Below are 13,742 nucleotides of genomic sequence, written 5' to 3'. Positions count from 1 at the left end.
GGAGCAGAACAGATTAAGGATGCATAAAATACTTTCTGATAATCCAGGTGGGCTAGAGATACAGTTTATTAGTGGGTTCCTTCCTCGCAACTGGCAATTCCTTAAACAGGATCCATGAGACCGGATGTATGAGCAAGACAAAGCTGCTGATATTGGTTTAAGCTTTAAGAGAGGATGAAACAAAAAGACAAAGGGCAAAATGTTGAATGCATGTAATAGCAAGAGAGACTTTAATGCAATAAGGTATTTCTTCAAAGCTGGGTAAATTGGGGAATAGAGTCAGACTGGATGGGAGGGAGGAAGGAAGGGAAAAGTAAAACAAGAAACTAGGGAGTTCCCGTTGTGGCTCAGAAGGTTAAGAATCCAACTAGCACCCATGAGGATGCAGGTTAAATCCCTGGCCTTGCCCAGTGGGTTAAGGATCCCACATTGCCACAAGCTGCAGTGTAGGTCACATAGGCAGTTTTGATCTAGCATTGTGTGGCTGTGGTATAGGCTGGCAGCCACAGCTACAATTTGACCTCTAGCCCAGGAACTTCCATATGCTTCAGGTGTGGCCCTAAAAAGACAAAAAAATAAGAAACTAAGGACTAGATAGTAGGATCTCAAATTATAGTATATATTAGAGTCATGTAATGTGTTTATTAAAGTTACATTCTCTAGCACTTGTCCTAAAATTCTACTGTAAAAAAAAACTAGCATGAGTCCATACCCCAAGGATGGGTATTGCTGAAGTGAGTTGACGTAAAAATTGAGTGTTCAGAGAGTCGTTGAACTCAGTAACCGATAGATGCTTTGCCTTTCTTTGAAAATTTACTTTCAACCATTGTCCTTAAAACAAGTGCGTTGTTTAGTCAACTTATTCCTTCCTATCAAGTCTCATTCATTTTTATCATTCAAAAATACGGATTCCGCTTAACCAAGAAGGTGAAAGATCTGTACACTGAAAATCGTAAAACACTGATAAAAAAATTAAAGAAGACTCAAAGAAATGGAAAAATATGCCATGCTGAAGCATTGGACGAACTGATACTGTTTAAATGTCCATGTTACTCAAAATAATCTTCAGATTCGAGGCAGTTCCTACAAAGAATTCCAAAGGCTTTTTTCACAGAAATATAGAAAAGAATCCTAAAATGTGTATAGATTCATTTTCAAAACCTGTCAAAGCAATCTTGAGAAAGAAAAAAAATTAAAAAACCAAACCTGGAGGCATCATGCTTCCTGATTCCATATTACACTGCAAAGCTATAGTAATCAAAACAATACTGTATTGTACTGGCATAAAAACTGATACATGGATAATTGGAACAAAATAGAAAAGCTAGGAATAAACCCACATGGATATTGTTAACCCACTTATGGCAAAGAAGCTAAGAATATACAGTGGATAAAGGACAGACTATTCAATAAATGGTGTTGGGGACACTGGACAGCCACATGCAAAAGAATGAAACTGAACCATACATTACATCATACACAAAAATCAATTCAAAATGGATTCGAGAATTGAACATAAAACCCGAAACCATGAAGCCCCTAGAGGAAAACATAGGTGGTAAACTCTTTGACATCACTCTTGGTGATCATTTTTTCAAATTTGATACCGAAAGCAAAGGAAGTAAAAGCAAAAATAAATAAGTGGGACTACATCAAACTAAAAAGCTTGTATACAGCAAAAGAAACCATCAGCAAAATGGGAATAAGTATTTGAAAATCATATATTGGATAAGTGATTAAGAGCCAAAACATATAAAAGACTTATGCAACTCAATAGCAAACAAACAATCAGATGGGGAAAAAAATGGATAGAGAATCTGAATAGACATTTTTCCAAAGAAGATGTCTAAAAGACCAATAGGTACATTAAAATGTGCTCAACATCACTAAGCATCAGGGCAATACAAGTTAAAACCACGATGATGTTTTACCTCACACCTGTCAGAATGGCTATTATCAAAAAGAAAAATGTTGGCAAGGATGGGGAAAAAGGAGACCCTTGGGCACTACTGGTAGGAATATAAGTTGGTGCATCCACTACAGAAAATAGTATGGAGGTTCCTCCAAAAATTAAAAATAGAACTATCATATGGCCTAGCAATTCCACTTCTGGGACTATCTCCTAAGAAAAGAAATAATTTTGTCAAAGAGATATCCGCACCCTCACATTCATTACAGCATTAACTACAATATACGATATAGAAAAAACAAAACAAAACAACTCAGTGTCCATCAATGGATGAGTGGATAAAATATATGCAAGGGACCCTAGGTAGAAACTGGAACATAACAGTCATTTGAAAAATATTAGTTCCTTTCATTTGTTGTGTGTTGTGATTTTACTGCATATCAATCCTTAGGAAATTCCAGAAGACTATCCTTCAAGTGCACTTAATCAGGTGGAACTATGTCTATGTGCCTAGGGAAGATTCCAAATGATCAGAAGGCATTTAAATACCCAGTAAGATTGGGGGAGGGTGGGTATTTTAAGTCTTTGTAGAGAATTTTTAAGTCCTAAGGAGAGCAAAACATTAAATTAATGGACTAAATGGCTGGTATAGTAATATAAAATATTTATATTTGAAGGGGTTTGGAGGTTATCTAGTTTGAATATACCAAGTTTTTTATTAGGAAACTGAGGCAAAAAAAGTTTGTCTTTTAATCCCAGGTCGCAGTGCAAAGTGGTAGAAATTAACCCAGCATCCAGGAGTTTCAACTGGCAAGCGGGAGCTCTTCAGATTTCTCTCTTGATTGTAACTCATATATTCATTCATTCATTCATTTACACATTTATTTTACAAATTTTATTGAGTAGTTAAGTTATGCCATACAATGTTTGAGATATTGGATATTTAAATGGCCAATATTCCTATAGTAAAAGCTAAGATTTATTGCAATCTTATTATAGGTGAAATGTTGTTTTAAATGATTTGCATATAATAACTTGCTAATCTCAGCATCTGTGCAGAGATGGTATTTTATATAGTCCCAACATTTTGGAAAATAATTAGTCAAAAAATTCACATAGGTTAAATATTGAGATATTAATATCCAAATAATGTACTTGTGTGATTTCTTCATAAGCTGCCAAGGGGGAAATTGTAATGTACAAATGAGTACTGAACTCCGTATTTATTTTTTATCCTTTTAACATACAACTGTTTATCCTAACATATTGTTACTTTTATTTACATATATAAAGAACCAGTACTATTTTTAAACCTACCTTTTGCTTTAAAAAGTGTCACTTATGTACTTTCTGTACATTGTGTCCACAGGTTAGAACATTAAATTATCTACTTAAAAACTTAATTATTCCTTTTTGATCTAAAATTTTTTCTACAGTCATTTATTACAGACACCTTTCTCTTCTCTTGTCCTTTACAACCTTCACACATATCAGAGTCCACCAAAATGTTTGCCTAATCTAAAATCTCAGTCCTAATTAATGATAAAAACTTAACTGTTGGCACACCACCCTTTAAAATATTTGTGTTATATTGTAATTTATTTTCTAAATATAACACATGAATGTATACTGTAACATTAATGGCAATGCTGTATAAAAGCTAGAAAAATTAGTAGGGATTATAGAAAAGAATATTGGGGTGATTGGTTATTATGCCCACTTTGCAGATGAAAAAACTGAGGCCAGAGGAATTAATTAACTTTCCCAAGATCCATTGTCCAGTATGTGATAAAACTAGGATTTGAACCTCATCTGCAGTATGAACTACTACACTGTACTCCCTCTCAGAGGAAACAAACAAAAACATGCACCAAAGTAGACAAACAAATAGTAAAATAAAAATAGTGATTGTGCTGTCATGAAACTAGAGAAAAGTTAAAAGATTGAAGAGAAGGTGTGAAATCTATTCAGATGCTGTCTAGGGAACTTCTCCACATTGTGATAGTGTTAAGAGGAAAAAGATCGGAAACCAGCAAAATATAGAGCAGGAGAAGAACGGTCCGCACACAGGGAATAGCATGTGAGAAGGCCCAGGTGTGTAAGAGCCTGGCATATTCGTGTGAAGACAAGGAGGCCAGTGTGATTAGAGTGTTGAGAGCACGAATGAGAAGAGATATTTTGGGAGAGAAAAGCTGGGGATCCAGATGGTGCAGAGCCTTGGGCCACATTAAGAAATTTCGATCTCATTTTAAGTGCAAAGAAGTCACTGAAGCATTTTAAACTGAGACAGTTTCTGTGCTTTTTACATCTCTTCCGTCTTTTTCAAAAGCTAGTGCACTATCCATGTTGGATTGTGAATAAAGGTTAAGGTCTTAAAATTACCAATAGAGAAGGCAGTTTTTTTGTTTGTTTGTTTGCTTGCTTCTTTATTGTTATAGAGGGGACACAGCTAGCACAGTAATATTAAGCAGTAGCATAAAGCTAAACATATCTTAGAACTTTGAGAGTTTTCATGCCAAAAAATATATATACAGCTCTACCACCCACACAATCCACATATTTGAATAAGTAACAATGACACTATTTAAAATGAAAAGGCCAGGCATGGGTCCATATTTTTAGAAAACTTCAGCCTAAATGAAATAAAGTATCTGGCTAGAATTTTTTCTCAGCCCATAGGTTCCCTGATGGTGTTTTACAAAAATGAATTATTTCTACCATTAGGAGAAATATATTCTTGAGAAAATGTGTGCTTCTTGAGTGACCCTTTTGAACCAGAAAATACATATCAGCTCAAAAACAAAAAAATAGATTTGCCTGGGACACACAGAGCTGACAACAGGAAAGGCGTGGAATGGGAGAGAAATATTTCCAGGAATTCTTTTTGTGACTTTTTTAGAAGAATAAACCTGGAGTCACCATTTTAGACCAGATCAGAGTGTGAGCTCAGGATCAAAGAAGATGAAAATGATGAGTTGGACTTAGTCCAAAGTTTACTCCCATGGAAGCTAGTAAGTCATGAGAAACAAGGTAATGAGACCCTAGTGAGGGTGGAAGTATGCGGTCCTTGCTGCTCTCTTGCACCTTACAGAGGAGCACCCTGAGCTCCTCGGCGAGGGCGGCCTCACAGAGTAGACAGATATCCACCGCTGCGAAGAAAATGGAATCATAGGCCTTCTCTCCCGTATACCCCTAAGTCACATTAGTACCCAGAAACAACCTTTTGAATTCAGTGAGACCTTAATTTTACAACTCAGAAAGGCTCGTCTCTATAGACTAAATATTCAAGTCATGGGTCTTTATATTTTTGCTTTCCTGGGAGTGGGACAATCATCTCTCTGTATCTAAGCCTTCCCTACACAACCTAAGAGTTCCACTTATGTTCGTCCAGGAACTTACCATGGCCAACAGGCATAGCCCACCACCATAGCCCATACTAAGTTAAAACAGGGACTGATTCCTCACACTTGGCACCCTCTGTTCTTTTGTTTAAGAAAGTGCTGTTTTGAACACGTCAGTAAAATCCAGAGGAACGAATTAATGCAAGCGTCAATTGTGTTAGCCCCCTATCATGAATTATAGCCTTAAAAATAACTAAATGATGGTTAACTCGACTCAGTAAAATAGAGGGAAATAAATGGCATTAGAACAAGAATGTCACCGTCTCTAATATTAGCTGGAAAGAATTCTAGCTGAAAAGTGTTCCCATAATCATTTTATAAATGATGTTTTTCATGTCTATATGTGAATTTCAGGAATGAAGCTATGTATTTGAACACTCTAGGTTTCTGTGGAAACAAGATTAAATCTGTGCTAACCAAGCAAAGCTGTGTGTTCAGCAGTTACGTGAGCCCACTGACCTAGCAAGGAAACCACAAGGTGCTAGATATCTTTTGGTTCCCTGTTAGATGTTCTTTTTTCTCACAAAACATCGTGAGACCAATTGAATCAGCTTTGGAAAATAACACCAAGATTCATAGCTTGAATTCCTTCTGTCGAACAACGCAAGATTAAATAAATGCTACAACAATGAGTTCACAGCAACTCCTAGATAGAATTATGGTATTTGACATCTGATAATTTTGAGACAACAGGTTATCCATTTATACAAGAGCAGTGGAATTGAGGTAGACAGAAAGAACCTCTTTCACCACTGTCCCTCTTATCTACAACCTGAAAGGGAGTCAACGTATCTAATACTGGAATAATGCTTTCTAATTTATGGAGTGCTTACACATACACTAAATTATTTGACACACGTTTTGTAAACACGGAAACTTATGTCCAAAATGGTTAACCCACTCATTCAATACCATATTGCAAAAATGTTAAAAAAACAAAACTCAAACTTAAGAGTTCTTTCCACAATCCCAAGTGTAAGTCTCCAGCTACATGCATAAGATGTACAGGAATCAACTGTAGTCAATGGGCTGGTGTAGCATGCCTGTATTTTAATCTGTATGGTCCCCTGATATTGTTTTCTCAAAGCAAAGTTGGTACATATTATAAAATAAATATTTAAGCTCATACGTCCTGGACTGCCCTCACATGGTCTATCTAACCATCAACACATATAAAATACATCATTTTTTCCAAACAAGCATAGGGAGAGGTTTTATCTCATTATTTTTCAGGTGGGCACCAGTTGGTCTACGTATTTTATGTTTGTAAATATTGGCAAATGTTCTGCTGTCCTGTGCCCACATCAGCATCATTCTAAATGAAAACTTCAGAAAATAGTTTTTCATTAACCTCCCCAAATATATTTATGAATATGGATTAGACTTATTCCATGAATAAGTACACCAGATAAGACATGAATTTAAGTTTGGTTTTTTAGTACAAAATGAATATAAAGAAATAGAATATAGTTACCATAAGATGAATTATTGAGGGCATAAATTTAAAAACTTAAATTTAGTTAGACATACCACTTTTTACTTGTTCTGACCTCATCTTTCTGAAATAATCCCAGCCCACCGTCTGGGTGAGAACTCAAAAGGCCGCATATCCTCACCACTCCTCTACCCACCACCTACTCTACTCCCCACCTGCCCCCCAGTATTTCTGCTGCAGCTGACAAAACCAATACAGAGACTCTAACAATGGGTCCTACAAACAATGAGGTCCTACTGTATAGCCCAGGGAACTATATCCAGTTTCTTGGGATAGACCATAATGGAAGATGACATATGACAATTACCTGAGCTTTGGGAATCTGTGCATGGGAGTGAGAGAGGGGTATTCCCTCTAGTTATCTTTTACTTCCATAAAAAAAAAAAAAAAAAGCAAGGGATTTTAACCTTTTTAAAGTAAAAATTCATCACAATTGCCAAAGAAGAGAGGGAGATACTGGAAAAGAAAAAAAGTATGAAAGTTTCCTTACCATCTATTAAGATACAGTGATCAGCAATTTATTTGCTTCCAAACAAACGACCATGACATCTATATACTTAATCATGGAGAAACACGATACCCTAAAAGGGGAACAAGGAAGATACAGTCTAATCCCATATGCACATTCACTGCATATGGGGAGTGAAAAGTCAGGATATAGCATACCATTCCCTATGGTAGATGTTGTCCACCGTTAATATTCCTGCTATGCTTAGAAAGAAGCACCAAATCTGAAAGAGTGCATTATTGGTAACAAGAAAAATATATATATTGACATGAACAAGAAAACTGGGACTGCAAGTTTTGCATTTCAGATCAGAAAACTGCAGATTTTCTTTAAAGCTTTTTGTGGGAGGAGGGATGTGAGAGTTGCCCAGAGACAGGCATTTATATTTACCCTGGAAATCACTGCATTAATTGCAGACCTCTATGTACATTAGGCAGGTCTAGACTTGTCTGCTCTACTCTTCAACTTTACAATTGTCATGAAAAATTATTCTCCCCAACTCGCCAAACTGATGTTTTCTTAGCTGTATCAGCACAGAACAAGATGAGGGAATTTCTGAGAACACATTCACTTGCTAAGAAACTGATTTGGTTAAATGCACTGACCACCAACTATAGTTTTAATCGTTGTCTATTGGAACCTTAATGGCAAGAAAGCATTTCATAAACTTCCCAGGGACTCCTAGGTGCTTTTATGAGACATTTGTGGATTCTGTAACCCAGGATATTTTACTCAAATTCCTTCTTAATTTTAAAGGAATTTTAAGCAATAGAATAAAATCACAGGAAAGCAGTTGCCAAGATAGCGGGATAATACACTTTTAATAATCCATGTAGATATTTTATGGACCTAAAGGTCTTATAATTTATGATGGATTTTGAACTTATTAAAAGTATACTTAACAATATAACTAACCCCCAAAGACATATTCATTTTTATAATTTGATATAGAGTAAACTTCTCTGAATAAATAGTAATTGTTGGGCTTCATGCCTGGGAACTTAATAGTAAATTCTGGAAGGCCACAGAATTACCCCAGGGTAAAACGTTTGGGCTGCTTATGCAAAAGGGAGATGTGGAAGTCTATTAGAAAGCATTAGGAGGTGCATAGCTTTGAAGCCAATAGGTTTTTCTTCCCATTAAGAAACTATAATTTTAAAGATGAAGCCTGTAGTTTGGAGACCCTAACTGAGTTAGGCATAAATAATTTGTTTTCATCTAAGCTGAATACCTGATTCTCTGGCATGTTAAGTGCTACAATTATCTGGGCCAGACGAGTGCTTCATTTTCATTTTCTGAGGTGATTTTTTTTATGGTTAAAGATATCTGTGAATATTTCTGCATGGTTGCTTACAATGGACTTGCTCATTCCCCATTTAAACTTGTTAAAAGAAGTCAGCTTGATGTTTTGCTATATTGAAATTTATATTAATCCCAAAGGGTCATATTGAATTATGTTGGTGTGTTTTATGGTTGTTTTATCCCGAGTAGACTGTAGAGAGGAGAATTCAGGTCATAAGGAAATTCTACTTTGCATAATTAAGCACCTTTTATTCCCTTTGTCCCTCTCATACTCAACTATGATCATATTTATCTGACCACTAAAACATTTCTTTTGAGAGGGAGGAATCTTAGCATAATTAATTTGTTTTGGAGAAAACAGCATGCCCATAAAAGCATAGTGAAAGGCAAAGACTTCTACTTTTCAAGTTAACATTTTGCAAGACCTGAATATTCCTTTCTATTGGTCTTCATTTAGACCTACTTGTCTCCTTTGCAAATGTAAAATAGTATGAGAAATTTTCAGAAGGGAAAACCATGAAAACTTGCAATTATTTTTCCCTTGGTGTTTCTCATATATTCAGAGGAATTATTTTTTACTTCGAGAGCATGCTATTATCAAAAAGGGGAATGGGTAAAGAGTTTTTTTAGAATACATGATCTTTTAGGTATTGGATACTGTTAGACTTCAGAGTGGAGGCATAATTTTTAAGACACTTGAGAGCAAATCCAAGAACTACTTCATTTTTACCTTTACATTTAACTTCAGGTTGAAAGGGTTGATGAATTCACACAGTTCATGACCCTGAAATTATTGTCATTGGAAGGCACTTCTTTTTTTAATTCCTTCTATATTCCTTATTTTATTTTATTTTTATTTTTTCTTTTTAGGGCCACCTGTGGCATATGGAGGTTCCCAGGCTAGGGGTCTAATTGGAGCTGTAGCCGCTGGCCTACGCCAGAGCCACAGCAACACCAGATCCTTAATCCACTGAGGAAGGCCAGGGATTGAACCCGCAACCTCATTGTTCCTAGTCGGATTCATTCCCGCTGAGCCATGACAGGAACTCCTTATTTTACTTTTTGATAGGAAAGTAAATTTATTGAGAGAGAAAGAGTATGGGCCATTTCAGAAGGCTAAAGAGCAGTCCTGAAATATAGGGTAGTTTTTAATGGGCTGGGTAATTTCATAAACTAACGAGTAGAAGGATTATGTCAACCATGGGGGTGGGGGCAGAGATGTCCCGCTGCCTGCTTTTTGCACTTTTATGGCAAGTCTAGGAACTGTCACGGCATCTGTGGCCACGTCATGTAGCTAATGTATTACAACGAGCCTGTGCTAAGGCTCAAAATCTACTGGAAGTTGAATCTTCCGCCATCTTGGACCTGGTTGATTCTAAACAGTTTTTGTTCTATCCTCATGGCGTATGTCATTCTTTTAAACATCATGCCCTTCCCCCTTCCCTCCTATTTCCTTTTCTCCTCAGAAATTTTACTCCCACCCTTATTCTAATGGGAAGCAGAGGGGCGGCAGTCAGTCTTCTGCAGGTGCTTCAAGGGTAATTAGGGGTGTTGACCTTCCCTGTCAGGGATTAAAAATCCCTCCATGTCTTATCTAGGGGCCCCATGGGCAGGAAAGCCTCTTATTTGAAGTCAGTATGGACTGGAATCCTCTCATAGCCAGCATCCTAATGCAGAAGTGTTGTAATGTATTCTTTGCATCTATTGCCGAATGTACTCAGTTCTCCACAGGAAGTACTGGGAGAAGAAAAATCAAATATTTGACCCTAGAAGCTTCTAACGATCCTTAATAGGTAAAAGGGAAAGTAAAGGAAAGAGAGGAAGAGAAATTACTCAGAAAAGAAAAACAATCATCAGATTAATCCGGTCTTCATGTATGAAAAACAGCTTTGATATAGGCTTATAATGTAACTACCACTCAAAATTTACCTACCAACTATTGTGATTTCACATTTTTAAGTAAAAAAATCTAGTGGTTATCCTTCATTTATCTCTTTCTTTCAGCTCTCACACACAACATCCCCCCAAACATGTCCCTGTCCGTCTTTACTCTTTGCCGTCTCTACTGGCATTCACACCATCTCATCTCACCTGGACTGTAGAAGCGGGCTCCTTTCTCATCTCTCAGCTTCCACGCTTGCAAATATATTTCTGCCACATTGGCCTTTTCTTTCCAACCTCAAGTCCACAAAAACTCTTTTCCCTGCCTGGAAAAAACCTTCTTCTGAATTTTATTTATTTTACTCCTTTACATCATTCAGTTTTCACACAAAATATCTCCTCCTTAAAGGTGATTTCTATCACTATCCTACATCAAAGTAGCCCTGCTAAACCCCAAGCCATTCTCCATTTTATTTCCTGGTTTATTTTCTTTTTATTACTAATTCCTATTGAAATGTGTGATATTTCTTTGTATGTGTACTGCTTATTTTTGTGCTGTCCCACGTCCTTCAATTCCTGATAGAAGGTGAACTTCATGAAAGATATGGACACTGAACTCTTCAGTACGACCTCCCAAACTCCCCAAATAATGGTCATGTCATAAGCAACTAATGATTATGTATTAAATAGGTGAAAGTACCAGTCACATTATTAGGTGATATGGGTTTATCCCTCTTCCACCTTTCCCCTTTGGTAACCATAAGCTTCTTATCTATGCCTGTGTGTCTATTTCTGCTTCGTGAAAAATGCATTTGTATCTTTTTTTGAGATATTATATATAATTGATATCATATGATATTTGTCTTTGACTTACTTAGCATGATAATTTCTAGGTCCATCTATGTTGTTACAAATATTATTATTTCAATATTTTTATGGCTGAGTAATATTCAATTGCATACAGGTACCACTTCTTCTTTATCCAGTCCTCTGTTGATGGATATTTACATTGCTTCCATGCCTTGGCTACTGTAAATAGTGCTGCAGTGAATATTGGGGTGCATGTATCTTCAAATTATGGCTTTCTCTGCATATATGCACAGGAGTGGGATTGCAGAGTCATTAACTCTGTATTTAGTTTTTTAAGGAACTTTCATACTGTTATCCATAGTGGCTATACTACAACCAGACAACCAGTAATGACCTATCGTATAACACCAGGGAACTATGAGGGAAAAGAATCTGAAAAAGAATATGTATGTATCTGAATCACTATGCCATACAACTAAAACTAACACACCTGAAGTATAGTTGTAAATAAACTATACTTCAATTAAAAAATGTAAAAATAAAGATAATTTGTCCCATATTTAATAAATAATCCTCAATTCAGAACGAAAATTGTCACTTCTTCTGACTCCAAAACCCTTGGTCTTTTTACTGAGTCTACAATTTATAAAGATGACATCTTTTAATTTATACAACAGCCTTATGGAGTAGGTATTATCATCCTCAATTTTATAGATGAGGAAGTTCAGGCTCAAGACAATCAGTTCTTTTGCCCCAAATCACACAGGTGAAACATGGTGGTGTCAGAATTTCAACACAATTTTCTCTGACTTGACCTCATGCTCATTCCACCTATCATACAACCTCACTTCTCAAGTCATAGTACTAAATTTAAGGTATAAGAATACAAGGTTTTAAGAAGAAAAGAGGTTAAAGTATACACATCATTTTTTTTTAAATTAGGCATTAAATTCCTGCCTTCATTATTCAGTGTAAATGTTGATGAGTGACCCTTCCAAGAACACGAGTCTTTAACTTTATCATCATCTCTTTACAAGGCAAGTGGTACCATAATAAACCCTTTAAAGATAGTCCATATTTGTGGGGCTAAAAGTCTATTCATCTGGTTGGTAATAGCCACCCAGATTTATGCTTTGCAATAAAATCAGATTTGATTATAATTTTGTGGTACAAACTATTGCCACCGACCGCAAAATCCATCTCATTACCTTTGGCTGTGAGACTAAATTCCACACAATGGAATGTTAGAGGCAGTAATAAGCACATTTTCCAAAACTGGCCCAGGAAAATCTTTCATGAAGGCTGCTCAGGGCTCTTTTTCCTTCTAATTGGTTGAAATGGAAATCACCCAAAGGGCCTGTGGAAGTTTCCATTCCATGTTCCTGAATAACTGGGTAGAGTAAGGCATCCCACCCGCTTGTTCAATGGAATAATATTGGATTATTGGGGATTGGATATAATTGGGTATTAATAAGGATTTAGAATCACTTTGCATGTTACATTCCCAATCATGTGAGGGGTTTGTGCCATGAAGTAACAACTACAGAGCACCAACTCTACATGGCTGAACAGAGTGAGTCGTGCAGCAATATGAAACTGGAACCTCTCTTTCACTCCATGTTTGTCCTGAGTTTGGCCACTTGCTCTGCCTCACAAGCTTTGATCCTCTCTGCTCTTTTTATCCATTACTCTGAAGCTCATTTTTTTCCTTGTATGCCTACTTTTCCCTCATTCTCCTACTTGTTAAAAGGTAACTTCTAAGTATTTTCTTACTTATCAGGAATGTAACATGTATTTTTAAAGACATTTAATATTTTAGAACAATTTTAGATTCACTGAAAAAGTGAGTGGAAAGTACAGAGTTCCTATATATCCCCTATCCTCACACAGGTACAGACTCCCCCCCACCACCCCTTAAACATCTTTGACTGGTACATTTGCTAACATGGATGAACCTACAATGTCACATTGAATGTCCATAATTTACACATGGGTTTACTCTTGGGTTCATTCTGTGGTTTCTGCATGATGACAAGTATTCACAAGTATTATAGCATCATGCAGAAGTTTCACTGCCCTAGAAATGCTTGTTCCACCAATTCATCCTTCCTTCTTCCACAAACTCTGACAGTCATTGGTGTTTCTACTGTCTCCACAGTTTTGCCTTCTCAGAATATCATATAATTAGAAACATGTCTTTGTAAATGTACTGGCATTTTACTTTTTTTTAGTGTTCTGGTTACAAAACTCCATAAGTTTTAAAGGCCTTTTCCAACTCTATTTCTCTCAGAATTTCTACTCTTACCACTGTGTAATTTTGTATAATGGATGATTTTTGAAGAAATTAGTACATTGAGTTTTTATAGAGGCCATTATAAATTGGGGATTCTCAGTGTTACAAGAGTTAGCCTACTCTAGTTTATACAGATCTTTTTT

This window comes from Phacochoerus africanus, chromosome 11, assembly GCF_016906955.1.
Source record: "Phacochoerus africanus isolate WHEZ1 chromosome 11, ROS_Pafr_v1, whole genome shotgun sequence".
In the NCBI taxonomy this organism is placed as follows: domain Eukaryota; kingdom Metazoa; phylum Chordata; class Mammalia; order Artiodactyla; family Suidae; genus Phacochoerus; species Phacochoerus africanus.
This window is presented reverse-complemented; position numbering follows the sequence as displayed.